The sequence below is a fragment of the Corvus hawaiiensis genome, chromosome 4, assembly GCF_020740725.1.
Source record: "Corvus hawaiiensis isolate bCorHaw1 chromosome 4, bCorHaw1.pri.cur, whole genome shotgun sequence".
Lineage (NCBI taxonomy): Eukaryota > Metazoa > Chordata > Aves > Passeriformes > Corvidae > Corvus > Corvus hawaiiensis.
This window is the reverse complement of record NC_063216.1, coordinates 74752637-74772136: the sequence shown is the minus strand read 5'-3', so window position 1 is coordinate 74772136 and position 19500 is coordinate 74752637. Positions and strand designations below refer to the sequence as shown.

Below are 19500 nucleotides of genomic sequence, written 5' to 3'. Positions count from 1 at the left end.
CATAAATATTACTGCACAACTTTTGCTTTACTGTGGGAGTGTGGTAGTGTACTGCCACCCTCTGCTGGAATATACATGGACCAAGCAATTTCTCCACCTCCCCATGTCTATTCCAAAAGAACAGTATGGATTCTATTGTATTTTCTTGTTCAATATAGTAAAAACCTAAATAATGTGGAAGGCCAATTTGCTTATCAAAAAAAATCTGAATGTGTTTGTAATAAATTTTATTACGAGACTATTTTATCCTAAGTACATTAAATTCAATTTCTACAACTTTTCCAGGGGAAGTAATGGCAAGAATTTTCTTGGAATTTTGTAGGGGAGTTTTGATGTTACTGGTTGCAGAGCTGTGGTCCTCTAGGGATTCAACTTTATAATCAATATGAATGCACTCAAACAAGCTTCCAGTTATGACTTTCAGCAACACTTTTAAACCCTTCTAGAGAACCCTTAAAATCAGAAAGAGACACAAGATCAACTACTGTCCTTTCTTTGTATGAACCAAGGTCTATTTGGTATTACTCAGGTTATAAGCCAGAGTTTCCCACTTTGTTGCAGTGGAATCAGTCTTTTGAGTTACAAAGGCAAACAAAGGATGCATTGAGATGGGCAAGAGTAAATTATTTAAACAAGGTCAAGAGATCAACATTTTTTCTTATATTTTTGCTCTAAAGAAGTACAGTAAAGCCCTTTTCAGATGCAAGAGATAGAACTGAGCACCTCCATTTGTGCTTGGCCATTTTGGTGGTTTATACACAGATAAAAAATGCTCATTCCTCTCCTAGTACCTAACTTCTCCAAAATATTCAAACCCAACACCAACAGGCTGAAAATCACTAAATTACTCTGAAAGCTTATTTTCCCATCCTCACTAATGCACAGGATGAGTTCAGCTTCTTAAAAAAACTAAAAATCAGAGCTATTAAGATTAAATTTGGACCATATAGGAGTTACTAGAAGGTCTCAGAACAGGAATATTCCATCATGCTAATTGATTACTGCAATATGCTGCACATGAGGAGAAGGAAAGGAAAAGAATGTTATAAAGATGTTCCAGCGGGTCCCGTCTTTGAGTAATGCAAATGAGGATTTATTGCCAAAGAATTTACTGCTTTTATTCACATTTGGCTCTGATTTAAGGATCTGATCCAGATTCTTGAAACAAATGGTAGACAAAACCTTGACTGTACTTGAGCTAGGCTCTTTACAAAATGAAGTTAACTACTGAAAACAGCACTTGGCTTATTTAGGACAATCAGATTTTTGCACCTGGCAGTCCATAGCTCTTGGACAACACTGACTAAAATAGTCCTGTGCTAGAATACTACCATAACCACAGTCTGTGGATGACCACCTAAGGTTTTTTCACAGATAATATTTGATAACTTGGATTTATATTAGGTAAACAAAAATAGAAAACATTAGTTTGGGTTATCACCTATACATAAAATGTTGTTCACATTCGCTTCTAATTTATTTCAAATCCAGGTTGCATTAGTTACTATTTCCATCCAAAAATGCCTTCATTCTGTGTTTGAACCTTAGGTATTGCCAGGAACAAAAACAAAATTGAGGCAACTATAGTGTAAGAAAGGGAAAAAACATGGCAGCTTGGGAGGGAAAGTGTAACATAAGGAGAAAGTTGGGTTAACAGTAAAGCTCTCTATTTTAACACCTTCACTAATAATTTGGAATTTAAAATCTATTCAAACAACTAACATGAGAGAGCTTTCAATGAAATCATGGTGACGGGACTTATGAGGCATCTGTGTCATAAACTGAAGTTTAACTGCATTACTTTGGTTGAAGTGCCAAATTAAAGAGAGTCAGGAGGGGGACAAGGGAGGAGAGACAAGAGGTATCACCTCTAAAACCTCTATAAATCTAACCTCCCCTCCTTCCTGCTGACATCATTAGATTCCTACTTTGCCACTGAATAGTCTCAGGTAGGGCTTTAGCATTTGACAAATGAAGGTAATTTGAGGGTTTTATACTTGTGGATATATTGCAGGACTTACTGTGGGACTTAAAAGCATTTTTCTTCTAAATCAAATATTACCTTGGAAAATAACAATACTGGCAAATGAAACCAGTGAGGTGCCACTCAAGGCTACAGTCCAGCTTTAGTCATGTTGCTCTTTGAGAATCTAAAGCTTTTAATCATGCCAGGCTGCCACATTTTGGGTAAAAATCCATGGGCATTTACAGATATTATTTTGGCCACTGGAGAGTTTACTTACTAATACAACAGAGACTCTTTTGAAGGCATGGAAATTTTTGCGGTTTTTTGAATGCACTACAATGACTGCAAAGTTCAAACCTACCTGAGTTCATACGTGACAAAGTTAACGGAAAATGGACTTAATTCGCAACGATTTTGTGTCTTTTGTTCTTCTGTATTTCATTCGTGTACTGTGTATTAGGACCTGATTCAGTATAAAACCAGAATATTTTGATTGCTTAATGTTTTCATAACAATAGCTTGTGTTGACTTTTGTACTAGTGTTCTAACCTTGAATTAATAACTAAATAAGTGAATTCATACATCTATGCTGTTTTCAGTATCCAGTCAAGGCCAATGTGATCTTACCAGAGGATGTTGGTCAACAATTAACTGCTTAGAGATTCACTCAATAGGGCAATTCTTCATTTTTCAGATGAATTATCGAGTAAATATCCATGAGATACCTGTCTAAAATAAAAAACCAACACCTTTAGAAACTAGTCTTGGGGTTTTTTCCTCCTAGGTTTCAGAAGAAGCCTAAGGGTTGGTAACAAACATCAAGGGTAATTTCCGGTTCCTTCCTCTCCTCCGCATGTATGCAGTTACCTGGCATTGAAAAGGTTTAGAAAGCAAGAGGAGATAAATAATATATATAGCAGATAATTATAACCAAACAAAATTATAAAATAGCACCAACTAGTTTCTGCTGCAAATAACCACTGGAAAGATGTGCTTTACTTTCATGTAAGTGTGATTTTACGGAGTGCACTGCATGAAAGCCTAAGCCTTTTGAATATTCCTTCAGCAGTAATATTCCTCCTGTTGACAAATCTTTTAAATACCTTAGGCAAGCATTACTTCAAGCAAATCAGATTTTCAGAGGTGCCATGTGAGAACACATGCATCAGACCCAAATCCACCGGAATGCCGGGGATAAATGGCATTCGTGTTGCCGAATCATAGGAAGATCAGAACTGGTTTTAAGCAGCAGTCTTCCTGGAATGCAGATTCATTTCTCCATAACACCATTTCCCAGACAGATCTATTTCTGAGTACCAAGTTTTGAGTTCATCTTAGTTTTTCTGAACCCATGACTGTCAGCCACATATTTGAAAAGCCATCTATTTCTGAGGCATTTAAACTAACCTGTTCATGGATATGCATGGCTTGTAAACCTCCTTCCATATACCAATCTTAATGAGATTTTGCTCTCCAGCCTTCCAGTTATGGGCAAAACAATCTGGTTTTGTGACTCTGGTGCGTCTGCTTCGAATGTGAAATAGGCTGGCACGTTTCTGTCTCTCACTTTTGTATCTGGGTGACAATTTACGTTATGCAGAGAGAAGCCCAGTTTTAAATCAATAATAAAAATACCTTTAACTTACTTTTCTGGATTTCATTTCTTTTCAGGTGTAAGGATAAAAAAAATTTACCAAAGTGCCAGTCTAGAAAATGGAGCTCTCAAAAAAAAACAAATAACCCCTATATAACTGTTAACAGCAATTTTGTTCAAAGTAAATCCCATTTAGTATGGACTAGAGGATGTATAGGCCATTTCCAGTTTAAGCACAATGCCAAACAGCACAATAGATTTTATATTTCCCTCCAGGTGTGTAAATTGTTAATTAACCAAATTCAATTTGTTAAGTGAAGTATAAAGGACTGTATCACGATAATGCTCAGCATTTAACCTTTACCGTTAGCTATGGATTATTAGCAGTACAAAACGGCTTGTGTGCAGCCTGAGAACTCATCCCCAGGCTCCCTGGGTGCTGTCTGTGTACATGCTGATGTGACTGCCTGTGCCCGAGTGACTGCACGTGGCTGACACACTGCTGGCCAGCTGACCCATGTAATCTGACCTTCTGCACTCTGCACTCTTGTAAAACAAGGCAAATACTCTTAAATCACCATCAGGATAATTTACCACATTTTAATTTGCATTTACAAGAGGTGACAAATGCACTTAGAGTCAAATTCTGTGGAAGTTTATCAAAGAACCTTCATTTACTGGCAGCAACATGTGAACACTGGACAAGATGATTTCAAGAGGTTCCCTCCACCCTAATTTTTTCCCTGCAATCATAACAATTACATAATGTAGTAACTAAATTGAATCAAAGATTATCAAACAGTGAACTCTGATAGCCAAAAGTAACCAGACCATCTCAGTCGGAGTTATCATCACTATGCTGATGTTACAGTGCATCTTAGAATCATAGAATCAAGGTTGGAAAAGATCTCTGAGATCATTGAGCCCAACCGTTGAATAAATACCACCATGTCAACTAAAACATGACACTAAGTGCCACATTTAGGCATTTCTTGAACATTTCCAGGGAGATAGTGAACAGACAACTTCCCTGGGCAACCCTTTCCAGTGCTTGATGACCCTTTCAGTGAAGAAATTCTTCCTGATGTCCAACCTGAACCACCCCTGGTGGCAGCTTGAGGCCATGTCCTCTTGTCCTATCACTAGTGCTGCATAAGGTTGTTGTGAAGGAACTCTTATCTGAAAGGAAAGGGATTTCAGGCACCAATAAATAAATAAGGTGCCAACACAAAGGAGTTATACTGGAATATCTGTAGCCTAGACTAGCTAACCTGTTATGTCCCTGAACTGCATGAAGCTTTTAGTGCTGCTGAAGAATCTCTTAAAACTTACCTGGCGCAAGAATAGATTGTTGAGGAAGGAGATGTGGGAATGGGGATATTACAGAACTCACTGGTGAGGTAGTGGTTATAGCCCCAAGCTTTACAGGTTTAAATCTCTGGATTTGTTATGGGACTGTATCTGTTTCATAATAACATGATGATTTTTCTTCACAGACTGGTGCCCTCAGACAGTTCTGAACAAAAGTCTGACTCTGTTTGTCTGAACTATGAAGGTTGATTCAAACCCAGGAATTCTCTGTTCAGATAGACTGGGAAGCCCAAAACAGACAAACTAGAAGTCAGGTGACTCAGAGAACTTAGTCCTGGACCACTTCCTTATCTCATATTCATTGAAAATTACAAGTACACATGCCCTACAAAGTTAAGCCAAATTAAAATGGTTTTATTATTGATTTAAAAGATTCTAAAACCTCAGAATCACATGCAGAACACTCACAGAGTGTGTCACAAATTGAATTCATTCTTTTCAAAGAAAGGTTTCCATTCAGGATAAGAAAATCAATTTTTTGAATGTAGTAGGCAGACAGATCAATTTGTTGTAGAGCTGTTTTTCAAGGAATCCTCAGGGGGGTCTCATATTATCCAAGTTCAAAAGAAAATTGATCTAATTTAAATTTTTTAAATATGTAAATTATGCTCTCATCTGATTTCTGATGTGAGTTGGTCAAAGACTGGGACTGTGCCACAGGAATCAGTTCACAGTTGGTTTGTGGAGGTTTTATTTATCTTGGTTTAACCTTCATTATGGTGGTATTGAAGAGGCCTTTTGAGAGCCTGGTTCTGTGTGGGCAGGCAAGGAAGGGGATGTACCCTGCATGAGTTGAAAGGGCACAGCAGACAGCAAGGAGGCAAATGGGAAAGGCAAGAAATGGATACACATGAAGTGAACAGCCAGTAGGGGAGGAAAAAAGACTTTTGGCTAGTGGCTCATTAATTAATAAACAACTCATAGGCCCCACACCAGAAGATTTCATTTTGGGAGCTTTTCAAGCCAGAACGAAGCATACCTAAACGCAAAAACATAAAAAAAACACCTACTGCCTACAAAAAATATGCCAATAATTCTGAGGTTAATATTACCTTTTCACTAAAAAATCCTTGGTAGTTTCACCCTTGCTTTTAGCATGTTCAGGTAGGATCATTTTAACACCAACAGCAAAATTCCAAACATTTGTGACACTGTCACAGTTTAATTGCCTCCATTTTGGGACTTCCTATCACGAAGGTTTAGCTGAAGATTTTCATGGACTGCATATTCAAGTTGGATTATGCTTTCCCTGTCCTTAGTCAGAAATCTAAAGCCTATGACTGGGGCATCCTGAGAGTTTCTACATCACTGTCAAACTTCTTTTTCATATGATCTGAAGCTGAAGAGCAGGTATAAGAATACTTTGTATTTAGATTAATGAATGGAAATTAGCTTTAAATATTTTTTATTGTCTGAACAACAGTGATTTTTCTGTGTTGCTCATATCCAAATGCTATTCATTCCCTATGTTAAATATCTTCCTACATAACCATAGGCTCAGGTTTTATCAAAACTTCATTTCTCAAGAGGGATAATGCCAACCCTGGAAACATTAAAGGCCAGGTTGGACTGGGCTCTGAGCAACCTGATCCAGCTGAAGGTGTCCCTGCTCATTGCAAAGGATGAACTTCAATAGTCCTTTCCAACCCAAACCATTCTGTGATTCTATGATATCATTTTCTGCATTGAAGCACCACGTCAGTCACCATAGGGATCGTAACAGTACCTACCTCTCTGCGCATCAATAATTTTCTTTCCTTGAAGCTTTTATGGGTACGGGCTGTGTAGGACCTGGGTTATAGATATCATTCTTTGTAGCTACTTATTTCTTTGAATGAAATAAAATTCCATCTAGTCATTTCATGACACCTTTTGAGTTTCATGGTGTTGGTAGTATGATAAGGTTTTGCTTTCTAAATGTAGAGTAGACACTGCAAGTGAGTATTAAGAAACTGTCAAATGTTTTTATCTCATTCGCTTATAAGCCTGACTTTGAGCATGCAAAAAGACCTTTTGAAGTTGGAGGGAATTTGAATGTGACACCCTACATATGCTTTAGCCCAATATGCATTATTGGGACACTTAATGATTTTTGTCCTGACCATTTTAATGCCCATTCCAGCATCTGTCATGCATGAAATTCCTCTTACTGACACACTTATGTGGATAATCTGGCATTTAACTCCTATCTTTACTGAGTCAGGTGCATTTTGCTTTCATTTTATTCTAAGCCAATACTGTGTTTGCTGATTACCTTTATCAATACCCCTGTGCTAAATTTGAGTATATTCAATGAACAAACTGCACTATAGACAACCTGTTTGGTATGTAGATAAGAACTGGATCTTTGTAATCCCAAATTGTTATTACTTCCGGCCCCAAAAGTGTCATTTAAGATCAAAGCTTGAATTGGTATCATAAATGCAATTCAACAAGGAAAAAATGATTTTCAGATAAATAAAATCAGAATAAATCAATGTAAATTTATAACAGTTTTGCTCACATAATTCAGTGTATTGAATTTAATTTTGTATTTTCCTTTGTTAGGTCTACAAACAGAAAGACCTCAAGGTGTTAGCTGAAGAGGTGAGAGCCAAGTTTTCCCTAGTACTTCAGAATTTCTTAACAATTACTTGATTTTTCTACTGTATATAATAGTAATAATAATAATAATAATAAAATAAAAATATAATATAATATATATTCTAGCTTCTAAAATCTTATTTACAACTTTGCACATTCTTTTCTGTGTGTTTTATTTTCCTTTAGACAATTTTCATAGTTCATTACTTCTCATATGTTTATTACTCAGTGTTTTACTTGTTTAGGTAAAAAAATAATTAAAAAACACAGAAAAAAAACAGGATTAGCAAATATTTTTAGGTAGTAAGAAAGAAAAAAAAGAAAAAAAGTCCTACAGTTTGATGTGAACTGAATGTTGAGAAGCAATAAAATATACATGATGGCTCAGCTCTGTAAATATCCCCAGTTTATTGGTCAGTGTTTGGAATATGATTTCTGTATTCTCTTGCCTTCACTTAAATATATACAGATGCAGGCAACAAAGTCGTGCATGCAACTTTAGTATAGTCTACCTATGGTCATGCAAGCTTAACAACAGAATTTGATAAATAACTGAATGGAATTGTGAACCTCCAAACATGGTTGAATTTTACCTTTTCTTTCTGTAATAAAGGTTTAATTATTTTTACAAGAGCTGAAGAGCTAGAAGTGACAGCTAATATAAATATTTGCTTGACCATCATTTGGTAAATATATTTTATTTCTTCTTTCCTTAGGTATTCAGCTCTTTTCAACAGAATAACAAGGAGTAGGTAAGTTAAAATGATGAATTATTCTTTCCAGTTTCATGTTCTATTTATAGCCTTTTCATTCATTAGAGCTTTTAATTTGTCTTGGGTATGCTAGTTTTCATGCTCCTGTGTATTTTTTATGAAATAATTTATTACAATTCATATTTCTTTCTTTTCAAAATTATTATCCAATTACTTTCTCAGTAAACAAGAATTCCTCCTTTTTATATGAAATGAGCTACCAGCCAAAGCAGTTTCTGATTACACAAGCTAATTTTGAAAGAACAGATAGAATCAAGCAATGAACTGGATAAAAATAATAATGGAGCATACCTTGTTAGATAACAAATGGAACAGACTTTGGAGACAATTAATGCAGGAGATACTTAATGCTGAGGTGTGTTAAACAAATTTTGTCTTATTTATTTGCTGCTATAAATCATGGCTAGTCATCTAAGATTACACCCAGATTACATCACAGTTCTGTAAATATGTGCTGTGTTCTTTACTGGAAACCCCAGCACCCTTTGTAGGAGGACATGTATATATTTATTTTTACATAGATGGATACAAATGTAGACAGGTCAATCAATTGATTGATCCAGTAAGGGAAATTGGTCTACCGACATTTAGGATTAATTTTGCTGGACAATATTTGGTAATTTGGTCCAATGGATAAATATTATTTCTTCTACTTTGGATTTCCAAATGAATTACTGACTGAGGGGTCATTACTTGCTGGGCTTGATTCTGTTTCGAGTCTTACGCTAAAGTAGCACTTTTTATCAGGCTTGTTGTGAACAGAGCTGTGTCAGGCCTGGTGCCTCAATGTCCTGCACTTGAATCAATCCTACCATCTCAAGTCTGAGGAGCATCTCTTTACAGTCTAGTTGGAACAGCATGAGATCACTTATAAATATGAGAAAACATCTTCCCCCACTAGCATTGCATCCAACTCAAGTTTAAGAGTCATCAAAAAGACTTCGTTTTACATGTGTACTTTAAAAAACATCAGTACGAAGGTAGCAAAAACTACCAGTACCATAAACAGTCAGCCTTTAGCCTTGAAGAAAGGCTGTCATGAGTTTTTACCTCTTTCTTCAATCTCTGTAGGGACCTACATTATGCAGATTCAACTGTTCTCCTGTGTTCTTCTAGTTTGTATGACACCAGTCCTTCTACTTCTGTTTGTGCTGCAAACTTCAGTTTTACCTAATGCTTTAATAAGAGAAACTTCAGTGGTATTTCTGGAGAAATAAAACCAATCCTCCTAGACGTGTGGATGGCCCTTATTACAAAAGCGTTAACCCATTTCATCTGAGTTTCCTGCTTCCTGCTTTTATTTTTCTAATCACATGGATGGTAATATTTCTTGGGAAATGGTAACATATTTGTAAGCACCACATATACTAATTTTTTTTACTTACTTCCAGACACTTCCCTTTATTAACTTTCTTTCAGAGATTTTGCTGCCAAATCCCTCTTGTCTCTCCTCTCTGTATCTGGAAATCATCTCTAGCTGCCTTCTTTCCCTTACTCAGATAAATTGCACCTTAATACTGATCCAGTAAAACAACTTCATAGTTTCAACATCTTATTTTACTTATGAATCCTTGCATAATTCTGTATCATTTCTCATCTCCTCTATTCTCAGTTTTCCAATAAGGACCCTTGATTTCCTCTTGAGAGTCTCTACCTTGCAAGAAAGTCCTTTCCAAGATCATTACATTTCGGGCCTTGTGATTTCTCTTAGAGTACCCACTCCCATCCTGTGACTATCTTACTTACTTATGGAGATAATTTTTATATAGATTAGAGCCCTTCTTCATTTCAGAAGTCCTTAAAACAAAAGAGAACCACTCTGCCAGAGAACACGAGTGACACGTGTTAATAAGTATGACCAAATCTCACCTTGCCTGCCTGCTCCTCTTCCCTCTCATGATATATGTATTCAGTTAAGAACAGAAGTTAAAGATTAAAGAGTCTTCTAGGTTAGTGGAAACGTGGTTTACAGTCAATATAGTCATTGCATAATTCTGCATGTTTCATTTGTACGGTGTATTTTCATTTCTCATGGGATCTGTTGCCAGAAAAAGACTTATGCCTTCTGGTATCTGAATCGGACCCTCCAGACAGATCATATTGCAGTCAAATATGACATAATTTACTAATTGCTGTAATATGGACTTTTATTTGAATATTATTTTCTTTTTGGTCTAGTGTCAGGTGTAGGCCAGGGTTTTGTGCTGTGCAAGGCAAAAGATTTAGCACATAGGCAGGTTGTCCTTTAGGATTCGGCTGTCTCAGGATGTGCAATGATGGGACAGAGACAAGCCTTGGAGCACAGATTGGATCTCTCACATGGAAACACAAAGGCTAATGTCATTTTAGCCTGAATGAGTTGGAGAGACGGGGTGGAGAGACACCTGAATGCAGGAACCATGGTGATGAGAGAGCAAGAACCATCCTGAGGAGGAGAAAAAGTGCTAGAGGCAGGTTGTAACAGGAGCCAGTGGTGATTTCAAGCGCTTATTAAATCAAACCTCCTCCAGCATAGCCCTGTGATGGAGCCTGGGGACCAGGAAGCTCTTTGAGGAATGATGGTGAATGATCTAGCCGGGTGACAAAGAAGATTTCAAGGCTTGCCTGCATTTCATTAGGAAGTTGAGTAAAATCAGCTCATTTCCTGGGAAATAGTTCTGTGTTGAGGATCCAGCATTTTCTGTAGGAAGACAAATATTCTGTTGACAACTTTAACCATCGTTCTTTTCAGATCATGTGCTATTTCTCTCTGTCATATCCACTCTGCTCCTTGACTTTCAGGAATTGTCATTTTTAGCTACATTTGCACATTGCCTGCAACACTGGCTAGAGGCCATGGATTACAGCCTGAATAGGCGTAGAAATTGAGAGATTTAGGATGGTTTTGTTTCCTATCTATTTAATGAAACCCCTAACTAATGCTGCCAGAAATTGATATTGTCACTTGACTGATCAGCCCCAAACAATTGAACCATAATGCAAGTTTTCATATGTTTCAATATATTTTTTGGTATTGCTGGCATAGAAATAAACCACAGCAAAAAATTAAATTGCTAAATGCAGGTAGTCCATACCCAAGCATAGTATAATCGCAACTGCTGACACTCTTGTCCTTTCTTTTGTGGCAAAGCTGATTTAAATTTAAGTTTAGTTCACACTTTTTAATTTATTTCTCCTTTTAATTTCCTCTTTTCATATAGGGAAAATTATGATCTTATGAAGCTGACATTAAATGATCAAACAATATTGAACAACCTAATGAAAATCTTAAGCAAAAGTCATTGTGAATTAGGTATTTGCTAAACTGACAACACGAGCCTTTGTAAACCTGATATTGTTCTTATGTAAACTCATGAATGGAGACTTTCTCAAATAAATTACTTAATAACATCAGAGTCATTGGCTGAGTAAATATATCCCAGGGGCGCATACTAAGATTCCTGAATTTAAATGTTCAATAGAACTTCATATTTGTCACCTTTACTAACGAGTTTTTCCTTATGAAATCATTATTAGCATGAAAAAGTTAAATTTTGTATCTAATTTCTTGAATTAATGCTGTTTGAAGACCCTAAGGGTTTGAAAGTTCTTTCACTGGAATTCATCATTTACATAATTTTCATAGCCCCAACACTTTGCTCTCTGCTATGAATGCACATTGTGGGGTTTTTATGCATTAAAGCAGCAACTTATGTTTTTCTCTACACAAAACAATTAAGAGAAGAATAACAGGTAATAAACATTTTTAATCTTTAATATTACATTAACAGTGAAGTGCCATATTTCATGGTTTCACAACCATATTGCACGCTGAATGACGCATTTTTTGGTCCCTCACTATGAAGATATGTGATTAGAGAAGGAAAAACCATTGAGTTATTTGAGATCAGTGGAGCTTTCCATCATTTCCTGCTTGAGATACTTGCAAGTGCACAGCAGCATGGCCAGATTTTTAAGCAGACTATACCATATTTTCTCAACTCTACATTATCATAGTTCAGCCATGATCTATGAATGTTTATTTTTTTTGTTGTTGCTAATGTAGCTTATTATATGGGAGATTTATTCTCTTTTAAGCTGAAACCAGTGCAGCACAGTTTCTGACCAAAATATCTCTTGATGTTAACCTCTCTTCTGCCCACTGTTATTAATAATAATTTTTATTACTGTGGCTCTTTTTCACTCAGGGTCACAGACATATGGTAGACATAAGAAACACGTGCAGGATGGACCCAAACCTGAAAACCAAATTAGATGCAAAGATAGATTTAATATCTGCATCCTTTGGGCTTAGCATAATGGCTGCTAAGAAAACATGCCAGTCCAGACAGTATTTTGTGCAGAAAAACTGAACTTAGCTCTGTGTCAGGGCTAAACTTGTTTGACAACAGCCTACAAATAATTTTTACATGGTAGACAAATCTGTTCCGCAATTTAACAATGTGCATAAGAATTTTTATTGTTGTTGTTGCTGCTGTTATTATTATTATTATTACTCCTGTCTCTGTACAGTGAAAACACTAATGCAAATGATGCAACCTGGTTTGTGGCAAACTTTTGATTAGGATTCAATTTGAGGTGAAGATTCCACTCTTAGGTATACACTTCTCACCCCAGTATGGGTATTTAAAAAGCCCACATAAGATGAAATAAGTCTACCGACTGTTTCTCCCCTGGCTGGGATGGGAACACACTTAATGGAATTAATCCTGTATTTTCAACATTGAAATCCTAAATCTGAGGCCAAATCTGATCTTTGAGTTTGATTCATTTGCCCATGTATTCACATCTAGTGTTTTTTAAGAAGCCTAGTGTCATGTACTCACATGATAAAAGAATTTATGCCATCTTCCTACAGCAGCCCCTGGAATTAGTCTCTTCTATCCCAGTTCAAAATGAAGAAGCAGCTTCATGAAGTTTAAGCTGAACATAATTTACCTTGCTTTTCTAAATGCAATGCAATGAGGTGAATACTGATTTTTTTTAAAGCCAGTTTATTGTGCCTCAAATATCCTCCAATCTTCTTTGAAGTTTGTGTAAAAACACACTCTTGTTTTTCTGTAGAAGTAAAACCACACATCTGTGTGTTTTCTTCAGTCACAAAACATCTAGAAATAGCTTCTTGGTGCATTATCTAGGTTATTCCTATTGTTTTCCAATAGCAGTTTCAAGTGTCATGTTATGTGTTAATCTTGCTGTTCTTCCCACCTAGGGACAATACCAAAGAGTCTCAGGGACAGAAAAAAGAGAACAGTCTTGAAAATATTCTTAGCTATTAAATCCAGATGTTACAATTTTTGCTGATCAATGTTTGATGTAGAAAAGTCTTAAATCAAATACTGACACAGAATGAACCCATGAAACCCTGTAAGTCTGTCTTCTGAGCACCAGCAGCTTCCTTCCAAACCTTGTCCAACATCTTCTCTCTGGACAAATCACTCTACTTGACAAAGTGGAGGAAGTCCAGTCTGTGTGATCAACTGTGTACAGTTTTAAATTTCCTACAAATCATGTTAGTGCTTTGAAAACATGTGGTACTGTAGGAATGAGCCGTATTGAAGTTATTCATTTTGGACTCCAACTGAACAACCTCAGAACAGCTTGTTGGAAGCCCCTGGCACTTAGCTACAGTCAAATTTGACGATGGCTCATAATATGTTTGTCAAAACGAGGTCAGCCATTTGAGGCTTCTCACTAGCAACCTTCCTTTTCCATGAGCCAAATCACTGCCCAGATGCTCGTAGAGTCTCATTACCGTAATGCCAACATGTTCTCCAGGTTCAAATGTGGGGTTTGCTGTTGATCCAAACATACACTAAAGCCATTGAAAAACTCCATCAAGGAGTGCTATGCTGCTCACGGATGCCAAAATTCAACTGGCTCAGAATTTTGAGGGATTTTGAGCCATTTTCTATGTCCTAACTCGCCGTGTTGTAAATTCTGGTTTTGAGATATCAGACATTAAATGAATCTAGATGTTTGGGCTTGTTTGGCCATTTCCAATAGCTAAACCGCCAAACCAGCACTTTTCAAAGATTCCCACTAATTTTCATGGACTCTGAGTGCAGGTATTGGAAAACCTGCACTTGACAGTGCAATCTACTGAGATTCTAGCCAATGTTGTCACCCTGTGATGATGTGCTCTTCAGGCATACTTGTTTGTCTCTGATTTGCAGTATGTCCTGGTAAGCCCAGCACTCTCCTTTTTTATCCATTCCAACAACAATGGGCACAAATTGAAAAAAAAAGGACTCATGAAACTCAAATATTTATCCCATAGTAAGGTTTGACTGATTATAAATTAGAACTATTTGGACTGATTTTAGGATTTTATGGAAATATATTGCCTCTGTGTAAACCAAAGCTATGAAAAATATGACTAATGATACCAAGACAACAGTAGCTACATAATCCTATCTATCTGTTCTAGCTTGAATAACTCAGAGACATGTTCCATTTCACTACAATTAGGCCACTGATTTTAGGTTTGTTGACCTAAGCCTTGTTGCAGTGGGGATCCTGCAACACGCATATATCAAACCAGGAGTCCCGTGGAAAGGAAATATATACGGACAGACAGATTCTTGATAGCTGTTTCAGAGAGATGTTTATTTCTCCAGCCGCATGGCCGGAGCTCTGCTGAGGAACTGACTCAGTCACAGGACCAAGGGTCCTTCTCCCGCGCAGGGAACACAAACCAACCAATGGGAACGAGGCTGAGCAGGGACAGGGAACCCCGTGTCTGTGCCCTCAGGGCCCCTCTCCCAGGGCTACACGGCAGGGGAGGGACCCCAACACCTCACCCGTTTTATTTTAATAAAAGGAGAATGAAAACAACTGGATAAACATAACAAGAACAGTTTCAAAACAAAACAAGCCACCCTCCTGAGTCTTTAAATGTCCAAACAGATTCTGTGGAACATCTTAGGGCTGACAGAAGGGAGACAGAACTCTGAGCATGCTTTGTGGGGAAACTGAGGCAGGAGAGGGTTTAACTTCTTCCCTCCCCCTTTTCATCCCCCACTCGGCATTGGAAAGGGATTTTTGGGGAAACAATTGGCAAAAGCATGGTTTTGTGAGGGAAACCATGGATGAAAAAACGGATTGGGAATACACTGGGGGTAATAGGACATAGGGTAAAAGGGAAAGGTGGGATTAGGAAAGGGAAACTGTAGGGGGGGCTTACAATGGAGATACTGTCTAACATGACTACGATTTTTTGCATATATACTGCCTTTTACAGGAACACCATCAGGCCCAGTGACCTGCGATGCTTGTAACCCTTTTCTCCCTAGTACAATATTAAATTCCACCACTTCTCCATCTCCCAAGCTTGGGATGCATTTTTCAGGGTTATTCTTTTTAATAGCAGTTCTATGCACGAATATGTCTTGCTGGTTGTCATACCTTGTTATAAAACCATAATTTTGCTTAACATTATACCATTTTACTATCCCTAAGGTCTTAGTTGCTATGATCTTTTCCTTTTTTCGAGTGGCTGCTGTTTTCTGTCTCGCTGCGTCTTTGCTGTCTCTTTCGGTCGCTCCCGTGTTGGAATTGTCGGGGCTGCTGGTGCCTGCGCGCTCTTCCCGGGGTCGCGTTCGGGGCTGCGCGGGCCGGGCCGGGCCGTGCCGCTCAGTTCTCCGTGCGTCACCTCCTCTGGTCGCAGCTTCGCTGCCGCTGCCGGGCGCTGCACACACGTCTCGGCCGGGCCCCCGAGCGACGACTCCCCCGCGCCCCGCTCCAGCGCGCGTCTCGGCTGGGCGCGGCTCCGTTCCACCGCCATCGCCGCCAGCCGCCGCCCGCGCGCCGCCCCTCTCGGCCGGGCGTTCCCGGGGCTCGCTCCACCACGCGCTGCACAGGACCGGGCGGGCACCGCCGGGTCCCGCCGCTCCTCGCTCCGCCACCGACACTGCGGCTCGCGTGGCTCCGCCCGCGCGCGGGAACTGCCTCGCTGCTGCTCGCAGAGCGCTCGGTGCACGTGGCCTGGGCCGCACGGTCCCTGCGCCACGCTTCCCTTCACCAGGACACAGCCGACATTGCTCAACAGTCTCGGTAACTAAATAATATTCACGAAAATATTCTTCCATCGGCATATATTTTGACTCCAGTATTAACTGTGTCCAAACGGTTTTCCAAAAGCCCTTGGTAAGAATTAAATCCCAAGAAACATAGAAAAAGTTCTTAAACAACCATGCCAGGAAGTGTTTCAGTTCTTTTTGAGCTTGAATCAAGCTAAAATTCACAAATCGTTGTTCAAGAATCATTTTAAGTTTAAGATAAATGTCCATATGCGGCTCTGAGAGCCAAGAGTCTTCCCACGGTTCCTCCATAGTTTAGATATGGAATAGCAAAGCAAAACCAAGAAGAGGAATCCAAAGTTTCCAGGGTTTACTCACACAAATCAGTCGCTTAGGGATCGGGGATCGTTCTGCTCACAAATCTCCACCATTTGTTGCAGTGGGGATCCTGCAACACGCATATATCAAACCAGGAGTCCCGTGGAAAGGAAATATATACGGACAGACAGATTCTTGATAGCTGTTTCAGAGAGATGTTTATTTCTCCAGCCGCATGGCCGGAGCTCTGCTGAGGAACTGACTCAGTCACAGGACCAAGGGTCCTTCTCCCGCGCAGGGAACACAAACCAACCAATGGGAACGAGGCTGAGCAGGGACAGGGAAACCCCGTGTCTGTGCCCTCAGGGCCCCTCTCCCAGGGCTACACGGCAGGGGAGGGACCCCAACAAAGCCTCATCTATGTATACATCAGAAGATCTTGAAGGCATACCAAACTTGTGTTTCATTAAATCATCCCACTATTTTCAGGTTTTTAAATGCATTTATTAGATAGATTGAAAAAAGATCTCATTTATTAAAATATCTCTCAGTGTTGCATTTTTCCTTTTTGCACACTAGTATCTTGTAGTTTTACTCCTAAGAAACACACACTTTGCAGGAAATTTTACTCATTGGTGTAGAATTGTGTCGTAAATTGGAAGAGAATATTCACAAATAGAAGGGAGTATTATTTTTTCTACATTGTTTTCTGGTAATTTTGACCTTCTTTTCCTTAGTTTTTTACTTTTCTTGCCTTAGTTTTTGACTATCCTTTCCTTAGTTTGAGTACACAGTAAACTTCCCCGTGTCATTTGTTGTCACCGTTGTCATTTTTCATGTGTGACACACACTTTGTCTTTCATCTATCCAGAAAAGAGAAGATGGACGGTCAGGAAAGATTTCTTTTATTCTTATTCTGCTTTATTTTTGTAGCATACAAGTTCGTATTTTTTCAGGGGCTTTCATTGATTTGAATTGCTGTAACAGGTACTTAGTGCAAAGTCTGAGCTTGTACAGTAATTAAAGTGAGAGAATCTCAAGCTATTTAACTTAATAAGGGGAAGTTAACTGACTTGATCAGAGTCTAATACTTGCAGAGGGAAGAATTTCTGATATTCATTGACTCTTTAATTTAGCAGAAAAGTATATAACAAGATCCAGGCAATGGAAGATGAAGCTTGACAAATTCAGAGGTAGAAATAAGATACTCAGAGTGTAATTAACCGTCACATCTTCCCTACAGATGTGCTAGACTCTTTGCTGCCTGCAGTTTTGAAGTCTTAAAAGTATTCTGACAAAATCTCAGTATTCAAATAGAATTTACTCCCTGGTTGTGATGATGACAAGCTGAAATTCCTGATGTATATTTTGTAGAAGTGTAGGAAAGTAGCTTTACAAGCCTTATTGGGTTTCACCCACATTTATAGCAGAATCCTCCACTGAAGTTCTGGTTTCTGGTGAAAATTTTACTGGTGAAAATATATTATATATTATATATTATAATACTATAATAGTAATAATAATGATGATAACAATAAAATTATTTAATAATTTATTAAATAATAATTTTAAATATAGAATAGCCTAGAATGTAAAGGCAGTTATATTACTGTGCACTATGGAGACACAGGTGCCTTCTTCTAAACAGCCTGACTTTGACAAAGCATGGTACATACTCCAAGAGATTAAAATAACACTATGAATGTGTATTTGATTTCTGGGTGGAAAAACCCTATTAATATCAGCCTCTACTCATGAAAAAAACATGTGTTCACCCCACACACGTTAGAAGTGGGATTCAGGTCTACAGCTTAGACATCTAATTTGAGCCAATTGTCAAGCTATGCCAAAATATCCTTCATAAAGTCAACAGAGGAGAGCTTCCAGAGACATGTCCTGCCTATCTAAGTCTAGGTTTTATATCAAAGCCCTGGGCCAAAAACACTTTCTGAAACAGCCTATTTCTCTTGTTCAGCTGTGTAATGGTTCTAAGAGATTAAACTTCTAACTTCAGTAACTACTTAGGATTTCAGGAAAACACATAAAGTAGATCTCTGATGACCTTCAAAAATTGCAACGTCCCATTTGCGTTTTGCTCCCTAAGTAATTGGGAGTGCTGTCTAGATACAATACTTGACAGACCTTCTCTTTTTGTCTTTGAAATGTCATTCCTCTTAAGTAAGCTCGTTCTTTTAAAAATTTTTGGAGGGATTTGTCAGGCTAATTGTAGGCTTCTTGGGACAATTATGCTCAATTCACTTTACATCAAATAAAAAAAATATATATAATTGTTTTCAGAGCATGATTCACATCCTGTAATGCACTGCTAGGTATGAACTGCATTCTAATGATGTCTATTTTTCCCTATAACCACTAAGTTGGGTTAAGGAAATTCTTTAGGGTTTAGATATTGACACTGCAAATATCTGAAGTTAGATCACATGATCTTCCAAAGGTTGCCATGCCAAGCTTCTTCATCTGGTTAAATTATAAGGGGTTGAACAGAACCACATGTAAATCAACACATCTTGAAATAACAGTAAATGAGTTTTTACTGCATTGCATGCATCATTCATTGACTATTTTAATACAGGAGAGAAATCCTGTGTTACACAAAGGCAAAAAAATGGAAATAAATTTTGAACACAATGTAGAGAATGTTTTTCCTGAATAAACCCTTAATATGAAAACGGCACATGATATATGAAGTTGGGACTCAGAACAGGATTATTATGCTTTGGAGTGTACACATGACATTTGGGTACTTTTAAGTGATTGACTGTTAAGAAACCACATCCCATCCCTCTTTCTGCAAATGTGCTCCCAGAGTTCATATCTTGGAAAAGTCCTGGGTCATAGGTGTAAGAACAAAGA

General features: G+C 38.2%; 1 protein-coding gene across 1 annotated transcript in view; it reads left to right on the top strand.

Moving 5' to 3' along the window:
* CELF2 (CUGBP Elav-like family member 2) overlaps positions 1-19500 on the top strand; it is a 551223-nt gene that overhangs the window by 87126 nt on the left and 444597 nt on the right. The window contains exons 2-3 of the mRNA XM_048302013.1: positions 7479-7517; positions 8231-8266. The gene's annotated coding sequence lies outside the window, so the exon portion shown is untranslated. The remainder of the gene's footprint in view (positions 1-7478; positions 7518-8230; positions 8267-19500) is intronic.